The sequence below is a fragment of the Schistocerca nitens genome, chromosome 1 (assembly GCF_023898315.1).
Source record: "Schistocerca nitens isolate TAMUIC-IGC-003100 chromosome 1, iqSchNite1.1, whole genome shotgun sequence".
Classification (NCBI taxonomy): domain Eukaryota; kingdom Metazoa; phylum Arthropoda; class Insecta; order Orthoptera; family Acrididae; genus Schistocerca; species Schistocerca nitens.
In genome coordinates, this window is record NC_064614.1 from 660,355,799 (window position 1) to 660,371,907 (window position 16,109).

The 16,109-nt window shown below is 46.5% G+C and overlaps 1 protein-coding gene across 2 annotated transcripts in view; it reads right to left on the reverse strand.

Annotated features, from left to right (window-relative positions):
- LOC126259026 (uncharacterized) overlaps positions 1–16,109 on the reverse strand; it is a 667,737-nt gene that overhangs the window by 618,787 nt on the left and 32,841 nt on the right. For both annotated transcript variants that reach the window (XM_049955690.1, XM_049955689.1), the window contains exon 2: positions 8,916–9,005. The gene's annotated coding sequence lies outside the window, so the exon portion shown is untranslated. The remainder of the gene's footprint in view (positions 1–8,915; positions 9,006–16,109) is intronic.

A 16,109-nucleotide genomic window follows, 5' to 3' on the forward strand; every position in this document is an offset into this window, starting at 1 on the left:
GGCCACGGTCATCGAGGATGGCTAGGCGGCTGGTAGTTCGTCTGTTGCGACACCCTCACTCAACCGCTCACAGTACACCCTGGACATGGTTGAACGACTGAAGCCGATTTCCTGCACCACTGCCGAAATAGAAATTCCCTTCCGTCGAGCACCGACCGCCATATCCCGTTCCGACGTCATCAGCTTACGATGACGTTGCATGTTACACAAATCACTTACACAAACGCTTCTCAGAACGTCTCCTATACAAATGTAGCTAGGAGGGGGGAGTGTGGTGCGCTTACAGCACGCCTGCGCCATCTGTGGCCTCCTATCCCATGGTACGTCGGTGTACGTCTGTTCTAGCCATTAAAACGATAGCAATTAACGAAATTTTACTTATTGCACATATAAGCATCCCAGACAAAAATTTAGTCACTACTACAGAAATCATAACAAGCATCATTTAATGCCACGTGATTCCATCCATGCACTCGATAATCGCCTGGATTCGGTTAGGAAGTGAGTCCACAAGGTTGTGCAGGCACGTCGCATCCAGGTTAGGCCACTCGCTGAGGATCTGATCGCGCAGTTCCACCAAATTGTGTTTTTTTTATGTTTTACACGCTGTTCCATGTCCCAGAGATTTTCTGTGGGGTATAATTCAGATGAATTTACAAGCCAATCGAGATGTCATAGGGTCCTGATAAACCGGTTCAAAAAATGGTTCAAATGGCTCTGAGCACTATGGGACTTAACATCTGAGGTCATCAGCCCCTAGAACTTAGAACTACTTAAACCTAACTAACCTAAGGACATCACACACATCCATGCTCACACACATCCATGCCCGAGGCAGGATTCGAACCTGCGACCGTAGTGGTCGCGCGGTTCCAGACTGTAGCGCCTAGAACCGCTCGGCCACCCCGGCCGGCCATGTTTAAAAGTTCTCACTGGCGATAAACCGGTGACATACTTTTCCTGCCCCATAAACTTTTCTCCTATTGTTTTTATGTGCCTGTGTGAGCAATCGCCTCTTGCGATGTAACCAAAAAAATGGTTCAAATGGCTCTGAGCACTATGGGACTTAACACCTATGGTCATCAGTCCCCTAGAACTTAGAACTACTTAAACGTAACTAACCTAAGGACAGCACACAACACCCAGCCATCACGAGGCAGAGAAAATCCCTGACCCCGCCGGGAATCGAACCCGGGAACCAAAAATGTCTCTGAGCACTATTGGACTCAACTGCTGTGGTCATCAGTCCCCTAGAACTTAGAACTACTTAAACCTAACTAACCTAAGGACATCACACACATCCATGCCCGAGGCAGGATTCGAACCTGCGACCGTAGCAGTCGCACGGTTCCGGACTGCACGCCTAGAACCGCGAGACCACCGCGGCCGGCCATGTTTAAAAGTTCTCACTGGCGATAAACCGGTGACATACTTTTCCTGCCCCATAAACTTTTCTCCTATTATTTTTATGTGCCTGTGTGAGCAATCGCCTCTTGCGATGTAACCGACTCCAAATGTTCATTGGATGCGTTTCCCGTAGCAATGTTCTCTCGCTAACAAACTGGGATGGACTGACCTTCATTCACTGTCTGCAGCAATCCCTGCCGGGTTTGGAAGCGATTTTAATGCACAGGCCTTGAAGCACATCCCTGTCAGGATCTTTTCTCACCCGAACTTCTGATGCCGCGCTTCGTGGCGGTGCTTGTTGACAGGCTGAACAGTGCGCCACGAAACGCCAACAAATCCAGCTACTTCACACATCGTACGGCCATGGGCACGGCAAAACACGATTGCCACTTTGTCACGTCCTCACATTTACCCATGTTTACGCCCCGTCCTCACATTTATCCACGTTTACGTACAATGACCAGTTGAAACATAAATGTCTCACTGACCGCTGCTGCCTTATGCTCACGCTGAGGCAGTGCGCGCGCGGTTGAGCACGAGATTCAATCGCTGCACCATCTGTAAAGGCTCCCCTTTTCATCTGTGCGTGCACTCTGGGTTGACTAATTTTTTGTCAGGTGATCCTTATCAGGGCCTGAAGATCATGCAACAGTCAACCGACCGCCGTGTCATCCACAGTTATTCATCGTCGGACGCGGTGTGGAGGTGCATGGTGTTAGTACACCGCACTATCGGCCGCTGTCGACTTTTCGACATTCAAGCCGCTACCTCTCAATCACGTAGCTCCTCTACTGGCACCACGAGGCTGAGTGCACCCTGGCCCGGTGCTCCCTCTAAGGAAAAATGCCTGGCGGTACCAGGAATCGAACCCGGATCCCCCACATAAGGGTCTGATGAGGAGCGGAGGAACTGAATTTGTATCTGATATCCAACGGGGTATCTTTTCGGATCATCTGTCTTCTTTGTGGTTAGATGCTGCCCGCCACGAATTCCTCTCCTGTGGAACCGGCTCAGCTCACGCTAGTACTTGCACCCAGCGTTCTCAGTGCATTCCAATCCGGTCTGTCCCCCTAAATGATTGGTCAGCGTAGATGGCTGCCGTGTGGAGGACCTGGCTTCGATTCCCGGTACTGCCAAGGATTTTGCGGGGGAACTGTAAAGGGATGTACTCAGGTTCGTACTGCCAACTGAGGGCCCACTGTCTAGAAAGCCTGCAAAACACCCGTTAGAGTGGTATTCTGACCACATGCCGTTCCATACCACACAAGCACGACGCCTCAAGTCGGGCCATATTCCAGTCCCAGTCCTTTCATACGACTTTTACCATTAACAGCTCCCTTAAGCATTATGGAAGTTATTCGCTGATGTTTTAACACACATCCTATCATTCTGTTCCTTCTTCTCGTCAGTGTTCTTTTGCTCATTGATTCTACGGAGAATTTCCACTTGACGCTTGGGGAAGCTCATCACATAAGGTCGAAATCGTAAAGCGTCTGCTCTGTTCTCTCTCACGTTTCCATCAACTGAATGTCATGCCTAATGCCTCGGGTTCGATTCCCGGCTGGGTCGGAGATTTTCCCCGCTCAGGGACTGGGTGTTGTCCTTATCATAATCATTTCATCCCCATCGACACGCAAGTCGCCGAAGTGGCGTCAACTCGAAAGATTTGCCCCAGGCGCATGGTCTACCAGACAGGAGGCCCTAGCCACACGGCATTTCCATCAAGTATCTGCACGAAATCGTCACAAATGACTGAAAGTCGCCAACTTCGTTCCTCATGAGCCCACATTCGTATGGGCATGTTCAAAAAATGGCTCTGAGCACTATGGGACTTAACTTCTGAGGTCATCAGTCCCCTAGAACTTAGAACTACTTAAACCTAACTAACCTAAGGACATCACACACACCCATGCCCAAGGCAGGATTCGAATCTGCGACCGTAGCGGTCGCGTGGTTCCAGACTGTAGCGCCTAGAACCACGCGGCCACCCCGGCAGTCCATGTTTAAAAGTTCTTACCCATTTCCATACCGTCGAATCACTCATATGTGTCAAGAACTGTGCTTGACGCAATTGTTACAGAACGTTTTCAGTATCGAAAGTTATGCTGAGGTGGCAGATTTATACGAGGATGGTTGTACGATGCGATAAGTGTATTGGTATTGGTAGGAATTACGTAGAAAAGTGGATCAACGTACGGTTTTCATGTAAAAATAAAGTTTCTATGAAAAGTCTACACGTTTGACTTTTATTTCAAAACATTATTTACTTAAAAAACACGCCTCATATACTTGCAGAACGATCAGTGATGCTTTGTAGCTGACAGCGAAACGTTTCTGGTGGAAAACTCTTAGCCTACTGTACGCCTAAGATTACAACTAAAACTCCGCCGGAACAGGGCTTGGAAGCCCAATGGTACCGACCGACTGTCGTTTCCTCCTCAGCCGACAGGCGTCACTGGATGCGGATCTGATGTATCCTGGATGTTGTCAGTTTTCGTGGCTGGAGCCGCTACGTCCCTGCACAACATTGGGACTCACTTGGCAGTATCTCATTTCAGGCCCAGACGGATTGCAATGCTGACAATCAAATTGGCCACTGTCATGTACACGGTGATCCTTCTGTATCTCTTCCCCCAGATTCACGGATCCCGAGGGCTGAGTGCACCCCGTTTGCCAAAAGCGCTCGACAGGTCCGGACGGTGGCCCATCCAAGTGCTGGTCAAGCCCCACGGTGCTTAACATAGGTTATCCGACGGGCAATAACTTTGGCTTACGCTTAAGACGGAAAATATAAATAATAATTGGGATACTGCGGTGCTCTTTCCTTTTGCTGCATGTATTATCCAGCAAACATTTTCAGTTCAAAACAAGGCTGGCAAATACTGTGAAACCACGCATACTGTAAATTATTCAGCTGGCACGTATTACTGACGGTGGGGAACGCTCGCATTATGTGAATAGGTGGTGCAGGTTGCTGGAATGCGAGAGACGGAGTGAGTGGAGGGGGGAGGGGTGATTCTAGCAACCTTGGCGCGGGTCACGCGTTCCCTTGACATTCGCTCCCTGCCTCTGCAGCGAGCCGAGGATTAAAACCTCGTCGTACAATTAAGAGGTGCCCGGCAGGCGGCGCTAAAATTAGAAGCCGGCCACGGCCGGATGCGCCTAATAGAGTCCGCAGCGTAGCGCAGCTCATCACCACACAGCAGAGCGTCGCTCCTGATTACAAGGCACGCCTGGCGGGGCGCTACGTCAGCACGCGCCGCGCCGTACCTGGCCAATCCGCAAACCACACTGACAGGAAAACAAAATTCAACACCAAGAAGGAATTGTGCGACATGAACGAAAGATGGTACGCGGTTTTCAATATCTGACAGATGATGTCTATTTCAATTTCGCGCCAGTCGCCTAAAGCCGTCGGCTGTCGAACGTTAACGTTGAGCGTGCCAAGTTCAAAGTGCTGCTGAACGCTCAGGAATGATTCCACTTGTGTATACGGTACGTGGGCCCCAACGTGATATATGCGATCGCAACGCACTCCAGCGGCAGTGGAGGGATGTTTCTAGTTCGTAAATCACACTGTTTACTCATCGGGCGCGCGTAAAATTCCCACGTTGCCTCTATTAAAACGTACATTTCCTCCATCGTCCACGAAAAGGAAAGCACCATATGCAATCAATAAGGACAGAGATATATAAAAGTTCCATTACAAACAGTGCGGTACAAATTTGGAATACTTCTCCGCATAAGATAAACAGTATTTCATCATTCCCGCATTTTAGTAAACCCCAAGGTCTGTCGTATTTAATCACTGTTCCTACCCAGTGGCAGAATCTTTGCAACTTGGGAATTACGAAGCGTAAAAGAAAAAGGAGCAAAATATCCTACAAGTAGCGCAAGCTGTCCTGTAGATTAAGCCAATCGAACAAAGTCACCCCTCAAAAAAAGGTGAACTTTTATTTACATAACATCAAATATTATATACTTATATATTTAATTATAACAAATTGTACCACGAACAATGCGTTTGGGGCGGGTCTTCCGTGTGTCGCTGCCTTCAAATAGCCTACTCTCATAATACGCAAGTTACAATAATTCTTTTGCCATGAATATGATGTTTCTCTTTATTTTATTGGAACGAATCACACAGTTAACAACGCGTTTTCCAGTGATTCTGAATTTGCTGGTGCTCAGAAACGGCATATATACATTTAAGCTTGAAATGAATGCCAATATGGCGCCTCACAATCCTGTACTGAAGGGAGACGGCGTGCGTGTGACGTAGGTGCCGTTGTGCCATCTCATTGGTCAACGCTCAGACGCACGCTGAGAATATCTGACATCGCCAGATATTGCTCTGCACGTTCGGAAAGTCTCCCGAACGTGCTATTCCACGCTATGACGTCAGAAACTCGGCACGCTCAACGCTCAACGTTCGGATGCGCGGTCCGTGTGCCGACGGCTTAAGAGTGGCGCTACTATGAGTTTGCATCGTATACACGCTGTAACAGTCGTGAGCGTTAATTACAGTTGAGACTGGACGTGGTGAGTTGATGTTAGTAAGAACGTATTTAAGGCGGCAAAGATGCCATTATCAATACCGCACTGAATTTCAAGAAGGTCGTGTAATAGGGCTACGGGAAGCCGGATGTTCCTTCTGCGGTATTGCAGAAAGGCTTAGCAAGAATGTAGCCACCGTACATGATTGCTGGCAGCGGTGTTCACGACGCAAGAACACCGGGCTCCGGACGGCCATGTGGCGCTATCGTGACGGAAGACCATCGTGTTCGGCGTACATCTTTGGCACATTGAACTGCACCTGCAGCAGGAATCTGAGCAGCAGTTGACGCCACGGGGAAACGACGAACTGTTACAAATAGACTACTTCAAGGACATCTCCAAGCCAGATGCCCTGTACCGTTCATTCCACTGACCCCGAACCACCGCCATTTGCGCCTTCAGTGGTGTCAAACGAGAGCTCATTGGAGGGCACAGTGGACGTCTGTTGTGTTTTCTGATGAAATCTGGATCTGCTTCGGTGCCAGTGATGGCCGCGTGATGGTTAGGAGGATGTCAGTTGAGTGTCTGCAACCAACCGGTCTGCATGCTAGACACTCTGGACCTACACCTGGAGTTATAGTCTGAGATGCGATTTCGTACGACAGCAGGAGCATTCTCGTGGTTATCCCAAGCACCCTGACTGCAAAACTGTTCGTCAATCTGGTGATTCGACCTATCGTGCTGCCATTCATGCACAGCATTCCACGGGGTTCAAAAATGGCTCTGAGCACTATGGGACTTAACATCTGAGGTCATCAGTCCCCTAGAACTTAGAACTACTTAAACCTAACCAACCTAAGGACATCACACACATCCATGCCCGAGACAGGATTCGAACCTGCGACCGTAGCGGTCGCGCGGTTCCAGACTGAAGCGCCTAGAACCGCTCGGCCACTCCGGCCGCTTCCACGGGGTGTTTTCTAACTGGATAACACTCGCCCACATACCGCTGTTGTAACACGAAGTGCTCTACAGAGTGTCGACATGTTTCCTTGATCTGCATGATTATGAGATCTGTCTCCACTAGAGCACATATGGGACATCATCGGACGAAAACTGCACCATCATCCACAAACAGCATTAACCGTCCCTGTATTGACCGACCAAGTGCAAACTACGTGGAACTTCATCCCACAAACTTACATCCGGCACCTGTACAATAAAATAAATGTATGTTTGCATGGTTGTGTTCAACAATACGGCGGTTACACCGTTATCAGTGTACCAGCATTTCACATTTGCGATGGCTTGTCTCGCGCTTACATTAATCTGTGAGCTTGCAAAGTTAATCACTTAAATATGTTACCTTGACAAATATATTCCCGAAACTTCCTTACTCTAAATTAATCATTTTTTGGTGTTGCGATTTTATTTCCGCCAGGGGTACCACACGGGTGAAACAGCATTGTACGTCCGGTAGCCAGGGGGGCAGACTGCTCCGACTTAGTGTGAAAAAGGTTTGGATTGGCCACTAAAACCGTATATTCCGGATAAAAGTAGGATAGGTTGTCATCTCCTACCGGTCATCTACAAAATCACTTGGTTCTTCATCATTCAAAATTATATCACCGCAATGGAAACCACTTGCGCCACTTACTGTAAGCAGTGTGTCGTATAATGGTGCATTGTTGCTACGTGAAAATGAAATGAAATGAAATAAACATTGAACATTCTATACCGAACACATTATAATTTTACGAAGTACGAACTTCATTAAAGTCTTTCGTAATCCGTAGGCACCTGTTTTTCACCGTATGGACCCGTCAATAAATGTCGGTATATTCTCAAAAAGCTAGCTTTGTTTTTCCCCTCTGAAATATGGCTGCTGTTATGGGATATCTTAAGACAGGGTCACAACAGCACTGGTCCACAGGAGGGACAACAAGTGTCAGTATTTTCTCTCGGTCACACAATTAGCAAACACTTAATGAATCCACGGGGAAACTTGGAATTAAAAATTCAGGGACAAGAAATAAATGGACAAGTTAATAACAAATTCCGTTAACTGACTTTACTTTCGTTCGTACTACGCCAGTATGTATTTCGAAGTCACAGCTTCGTCATCAGGGCTTTTCCTTTTCGGTAAGGACTTCACTGCGTTGTTAGCACGCTGTAATTTCTTGCGTACAGCGTGCTTATAATTAAACGTTCGCTACCTGCGAGGGCCCCCACGAAAAACGAGTGATCGTAGGACAATGAAACTTGGTCGAAACATTTACAAGGAGATGCGGAAGAGACAAAGGATAACCACTGAAAGAAACGTTTGTTAATTGCGTACCATGTTACCGTTCCAGTGACGACCATCTGCAGCCACGACAGGAGATTCTCAACTGCTGGGCGAAACATCACAGGTTGTGTCGTGACGCAGCTCCTCCACTGCTTGAAGAACGCTTTCAACAAAGAGGAGCTCCCCGTACTCCTTTAATGCGTCGACATTCGCGAAGAGCAGCAGCACCATTGCCGTTTATTTTTTTTATTTTTTTATTTTTAGACAGTTATACGATTAAGGCCCTGCCCATCTTGTCCAGATCCACGTTGACTGTCTGCAGCTGTGAAGCCCACTGCTGCTTATGTTTCAACCCAGCGTCGCAGTACCAGTACCGGTGCCTAGCGGCAAGCATGCCACTAACACAAATCCTGCAGCGCACAGTCTGAACATCATTCCAATAACACTGGGTAGCCATAAGGTAAATAGGTTTTCGTCTACACTGGGTCAACTAGCCAAAGTTTATTTATAACCTCCTTGTACATGACATCACCGTGCAGCAACTCCCACGTGTTCAGCATATAACGCGTGTGTTACAGAATAATACTTTTAAATTATTAGGCGAAATTCGCTACTTGGGCGGAAAAATAATTTAGAATGTTTGGAGAGGGTACAAAATGTAGATTGACAACAACAAGAAATAGACAATTTAAGTATTCTAGAATATCAAGCGCAAAATGCTTACTGTTACTGTCTTCGTCGAAAGCAAGTACAGGTGTGAAGAAGCCCAGTCTCGTAAAAGAAGAAATTAGCCGTCACAGCAGTCCTCTTCTACCTGCAACGTGCACAGAAAACATAGCATTAATTTCTGCAAGCAATGGTGACACAGATAACATCCTTTTCAATGCAAGATGGCAAGTGGAAGAAGGCGCTTAAGCGGAGCCTGCTTACTTTACTACGAAAGTTATCTAAGTAGGTCCGCGGCTTACGAGGTACGCACCAATCCGGTGACCTCGACGCAGCCTCCAAGACGGTGGACCGCCCGGCGTGAAAAGAAAAACTTGAGGGTCAATACGGCCCCTGAGCTGTCATCGTAGGGCGAGCGTCGTGCCACCCTCCTGCTACAGTAATGTTGTGCAATCGCTCCTACGCATTTGTGGCACACTGTAATCAGCTCGGAAATGCTTTTATACACGACGGGCATCGGAGCCGTACCCCACTCAATGCCCAGAGTTCCACTTTGCGTTTCCCCTCCTAAAAGCTTCCCTGATTTCCATTGTTACACTGAGAAAAAGCTATAACTGATCACAGGCTAGGCATACTGCCAAAGTGGAATGATGCGACCGTCTTCTAAAGAAATAATATTTTTGTGTTCTCAGCCTAGGGGTCACACAAATAGTATCGAGACCAGTTTCGCTGCCTTAATAACTTTTTCTAATGATTGTTGAAAAAAATCATAAGACAGTAGGAAACTAGAAAACAAAATTACAAACACAGAAAACTTTTATAAATTACTTATACGTTCTTGAATCTGTTACACAGTAAATCATCGACTGAACACACCTGGAGAAGCGCTTAGAATGTCAACAGATCTGCACTCTGGCTGCTGGAACTAAAGACGACAGTTAACTGCGTATTATTACGGGGATAAAACAAACACCGAAACTTCCTGGCAGATTAAAACTTTGTGCCGGACCGAGACTCGAACTCGGGACCTTTGCCTTTCGCGGGCAAGTGCTATGAGGACGGGGCGTGAGTCGTGCTTGGGTAGCTCAGTTGGTAGAGCACTTGCCCGCGAAAGGCAAAGGCCCAGAGTTCGAGTCTCGGTCCGGCACACAGTTTTAATCTGCCAGGAAGTTTCATGTCAGCGCACATTCCGCTGCCGAGTGAAAATCTCATTCTGAAAACAAACACCGTCCGAACAGGCCTTTAACGTCCAACAGCACCGACTGGCCGCAGTGTCATCCTCAGCCCTTAAGCATCACCAGATGAATACGGAGCGGCATGTGGTCAGCACAGTGCCCTCCCGGCCGTTGTTATTCCTCGTGACCGGTGTCGATACATCTCAGTCGAGTAGCTCCTCAATTGGCCTCATGTCGGCTGAGTGCACCCCGCTTGCCAACAGCACTCGGCAGACCCGGACGGTAACCATCCAAGCTTTAACCAAGACCAACAGCGCTTAACATTTCACTGAACTGTGTCATATTACGGAACACAAAAGATGTTTAGAAGTATTATTCTGAAAGCTATAATTTAGCATATAGTTCTGTGCAATCGTAGCTGAGCTCGTGTGTACACAGTCCATTCAAATCGTTCCGAGATTCATTTTATTCCTGGAATACAAGCGACGTCGGTGTAGTAAATACGATGGCAGCTTGAACTAAAAATTGTAAACAACATATGAGAATTCGACAGTTGTTGTGAACAACTGACTGTATAGTGTCAGTGCTGTTGCGGCACAAATTGCAAGGGAGCAACATCTCGAAGTCAGACATTCTGCAAAATGTTTCTGAGAACTAGGAAAGGTCGCACAGCTGACCTCCGGAAAAAATAATGATTCGTGGACACCTCTCACGACTTCATTGAAATGCAAATCGCGCACAATTCTTTTGTATAAAAAATCATCACGGGTGAGGAGACAGTGTTGTCAATACGAACGTACCACAAAATGATAAAATGCAGAAATTCATTCTGTCAACCCTTTGACGACATAATCGGCTTTAAAGCCGAAGTGGCGCGCGAGTTGAAAATTTAGAAGAAGGATATTTCTGGCAGTTCCATAAGCTTGTATGAACATTCTGTGCGTTATACTCGATTGGGCTGGAAGGGGGGCAAACTATGAAAAAAACCTTACGCATTAATTAACATAACGCAAAACTTTTCGAGCAAGTTCCACTCAACTTTAGGCTTTTATACATGTAGAAAAATTGTTGCTTGGAAATAAAATATTTTAAACTAAATTAACATAAGGCTTTTTGTTTATTGTTCGCTACTGGTGTCGCTGTTCTGGTATTTGGAAGGGCAGTGGTTGGCCAGAAATTGATGTCCAGTGATGCCTTGTCCTGGTGTGCTACTGTGTCTCGTTGTTTATTATGACTGACACGACAGCGATTTTGACGTCTCAAATGGCCTGCCACTGCCCACCCCCTCTCCCTCCCTCCAAATATCCCCATAGCTACACCAGCAGCGAACAATAAACAAAAAGTCTCCTGTATGTATAAATGCCTGGTGATAAGCAGAACATGCTCGAAACGCGTTACAGTATATTAAATTAAACATAAAAACAAACAAAAGCGACTGGTAGCAAAAAATACCAATAATTAATTATTCCACGCAGCCAAGGTTCCCTGACGTAATAACTAAAGAAATAAAGCCACCATCTTAACGTTTCTCTGTTTTTTTATACTCCAGTCTCGAAACTTTTTGGACTGACGAGGTATTTCGTGTAAAGCAGGACCAAGAGGAAATATGTTTTTTTCTTGGTATTAGAGGACTATCTTCTTGCTACACATCACCGACACTGGCAGGAGAACACCACTTTACAATGGAACAGTTAATTTGCACTGCCTTGCCTTTCAACTTTAGGACTGTTCTCTAATACTTTTATCAAGTTTCGACGGCAACATTGATAAGAGTCATATCACAGTCTCGTCTACACACCGTTAAAAAACATACAACGTTCCATTTAAGAAAACGTACTTGCTTCAGATCTCGGTTCATACAAGTGTTAAAAGTACTGCTAAAGTAACAGAATTACGTGCCACTGTCCCTACTATCCCTTGCCGAAAACCGATGTCTTGCGTCGTTCACAAAATAAAAGGGGCACTTTTCGAGTCGCCCTCTTTTGGATGCATGGAGTTTGGAAAGGATGACTGTAATTACCCCAAAAAAGAAACAGAAACGGTTGCCGGCCGAAGTGGCCGTGCGGTTAAAGGCGCTGCAGTCTGGAACCGCAAGACCGCTACGGTCGCAGGTTCGAATCCTGCCTCGGGCATGGCTGTTTGTGATGTCCTTAGGTTAGTTAGGTTTAACTAGTTCTAAGTTCTAGGGGACTAATGACCTCAGCAGTTGAGTCCCATAGTGCTCAGAGCCATTTGAACCATTTTGAGCCAGAAACGGTTTGCAGTTGACTGCTGTTTGCCGGAAGAGGATCTACGTCTTTCACAAGCTGTACCTTGAGGGGTTTATTGTCCGTTTTTATGTACGTATGTACTTTAGCAAAGGGCACTCTTTCTCTGAAGATATGTGAAGGATCCCTCTGTGTTCTTGGAAATGATTTAATGAAAACGTAGGAAACGTCCTATGACAAACATTTTACAGAAGGCTGCTGCCGCTTACTACGAAGTGTTTCGACACTAGAATGTCGCATTTCTTTCTGTGGTTGCATTAAAAATGAAGAGAGCGGATTTTCTTTTTTTAAAAAAAAAGAGTGGTTAATGCTATGTCCATTCATCCATCGCTTATCGGATACAGTGAGTGACAAATGCCTACAGACAGTCTTTCGTCAGCCTTTTTCGTATCTACAAGCGGCTTGTAAGACCAACGTAAATTGTCACACCAAACAATACGTACATGATTAGAGATTATGGGTATGGGCAACTTAGGCAGGGGAACTGTCGCTACTGCGTCAGTTTTATTCGTCATAAAGAGACAGACGAGCTGATAACACAGTGCGAAACCGCCACTACGCCTAACTGCAGTGAGATCCTACGCATTCCGGAGTAGAAAGTACTTTATTTCAGCAGCAACAGCGGCAGAGTTTTTCATGAAGTAGGTTGAAGAAATCGGCGAACTACTGTGCAGTTCCCACCATCGTTTCCCAGTAAAGTCTCCCTGCTGTTTTCGAGCTAAAGATGTGAGAAACGCTATTCTTGCAAGGTCTTCGTTATCGCAAAATTGTTTGCCAGGAGACGATGCGTGAAAAATTTCCGTCGGTGCAGCCTTGACGAATACATTGTGCGGGGCTTTCTTTCGGCAGACAGGTCTCCGATCCACCCACGCTGCCGCCGTGTACAAAAGACGGCTCTCCTTGTGTGTATATACCTGGTGGGACCCGGCTTTGTTCAGAATACTTCCCAACGAACCCCCTCTCCCCCCCCCCCCCACGACTTCAACATCGTCATGTCCACTGGTTTCCACAATGAGTGCCAGCCTGGGAGGCAGATTTTGGGTGGAGGGAGAGGGGGGAGGATGGCGGAATGTCGGGCATGGGTGGGAGGAGAACTTCCATAGGCAGTGGACTCTCGTTCCTGCTCAGTAACATACACCCGACTGTCAAAAATTTCCTTCAGTCAACCTCAAACCGTTTCCGTTTCTTTGATAATTACAATCAGTCCTTTCAAACTCCAAGTATCCAATACAGTACAGGGCGATTCATCTACAACAAATGCCCATTTTATTTTTTGAACGGCACAAGACATCGGAACGAGGTTTTCGGCAAGTGATAGTAGGGCAGTGGCACGTAATTCTGTTATTTTGATAATACTCTTAACTCTTACAACAATCGAGATAATCAAGTAACTACCTTTTTTAAATGGAAAAGTATTTGTTTTTTTGTTCCCACCTCGTGGTCTTGCGGTAGCGTTCTCGCTTCCTGCGCACGGGGTCCCGGGTTCGATTCCCGGCGCGGTCAGGAATTTTTCCTGCCTCGAGATGACTGGGTGTTGTTGTGTCGTCTTCATCATCATCATTCATCCCCATTACGGTCGGAGGAAGGCAATGGCAAACCACCTCCACTAGGACCTTGCCTAGTACAGCGGGGCGGGTTTCCCGCGTCGTCCCCTACGCTCCTCTGAGTATGGGACATCATCATCATCATCATCATATGTTTTTTAAGGGCGTGTAGACGATACTGTGATGTGACGCTTGAAAATGCTTCCGTCGAAACTTTTCGTAAAAGTACTTAAGTGAAGTCGTTAGTAGTTCACCCTGGATACTGGTTTGGAGTGTTTGAAATTCCATTACCCAGAAGTTAACACCATCATTGTCGAGCACAATATTGCATCCCACTAATGTTCAACGCCAAAATGTATCGTTGCTAATGCGGGTTTGGCATTAAAAGAAAGTATCAGCTCTGCACTCATTATTCCAACAGCGTTGAAACAGTAAGCATCGCACAGTTTTATAGAAATTACTATTTCATGGTACGATGCACTGAGGTGACAAACGTCGTGGGATACCTCCTGATATCGTGTCGGGCTTCCTTTTGCTCGGAGTAGCATTGTAACTCTTTGTAGCATGGACTCAACAAGTCGTTGGAAGTCCTCTGCAGAAATATTGAGCAATACTGCCTCTATAGCCGTCCATAATTGTGAAAGTGTTGCCGGTCCAGGATCTCGTCCTCGAACCGACCTCTAGACTATGTCACACAAATGTTCGATGGGGTTCATGTCGGGCGATCTAGGTGGCCAAGTCATTCGCTCGAACTCTACAGAATATTCTTCAAAACAATCGCAAACGTTTGTGGCCCTGTGAAGGGGCGCATTGTCATCCATTAAAAAATTCCACCGTTGTTTGGGAACACGAAAGGCTGCAAATGATCTCCGAGCAGACGAACATAACTGTTTCCAGTCAGTGATTGAATCAACTGGACCAGAGGACTCAGCCCATTCCATGTAAACACATCCCATCACTATGAAACCACCACCAGCTTGCATATCCCTTGTGGACAACTTTGGTCCATGGCTTCCCAGTGTCTGCGCCTCACTTGAACAGAACCATCAGCTCTTACGAACTGACATCGGGACTCATCTCACCAGGCCCACGATTTTCCAGTCGTCTAGGTTCCAACCGATATTGTCACGAGCCCAGGAGAGGCGCTCCAGACTATATCATTCTGTTAACAAAGACACTCCCGTCAGTAGTCTGCTCGCTAACGGATAGTGTTAGCACTGACAACTCTACCAAAACGCTGCTGCTCTCCGTCGTTAAGTGAAGCACATCGGCCACAGCTGTGTCCGTGGTGAGAGGCGCTGTCTGAAACTTGGTAGTCTCGGCACACTGTTAACACTGTGGATCTCGGAATGTTGAATTTGCTTACCATTTCCGTAAAGGAATGTCCCATGTGACTAATTCCAATTAACATTCCGCATTCAAAGTCTGATAATTTCCGTCGTGCCGCCATAATCACTTCGGGCACATTTTCACACGAATACAAGAATCAGCCGACAGCAAACCACAGCTCTGCCAAAGCGCTGCCTCGATTACGCGATACTACCGCCACCTGTATATGTGGATATCGCTATCCCGTGACTTTTGTCATCTCAGTATGTATTGAATGATCGTTCTCCCAGGACTGCCACCTGAGAGATCCATTGCAAGAGCCAAAACGCTATAAGGTGATTCCAATACTAATGACTTGAGAAATTTTGTCAAGTTCCTGCGCATGCAGGAATTTGTTTTATTTTCCTTTCAGGCAAAAAAATTATTTTGGATGGTCCGTAACGAAAAACCTCTTTTTATCAGTTCTCTGACTGGTTTTATGCGTCCCGCAAGGAATTCCACTCCTGTGCCAGCCTTTTCATCCCAGAGTAGCAACTGCAGCCTACGTCCTCAGTTATTTTCTCGATGTATTGCAGTCTCTTCCTCTACAGTTTTTACCCTCTACGGCTCCTTCTAGTACCATGGAAGTTATTCCCTGACGTCGTAACAGATGCCCTACCATCCTGTCCCTTCTTCTTGTTAGTATTTTCTATATATTGTTTTTCTCGTTAATTCTGCGCAGAATCTCCTCATTCCTTACCTTATCAGCTCGTCTAATTTTCAACATTCCTTGTAGTACCACATCTCAAATGCTTCGATTCTCTTCCTCCCAAAAAAAAATGGTTCTGAGCTCTATGGTACTTAACATCTTACGTCATCAGTCGCCTAGAACTTAGAACTACTTAAACCTAACTAATCTGAGGACATCACTCACATCCATGCCCGAGGCAGGGTTCGA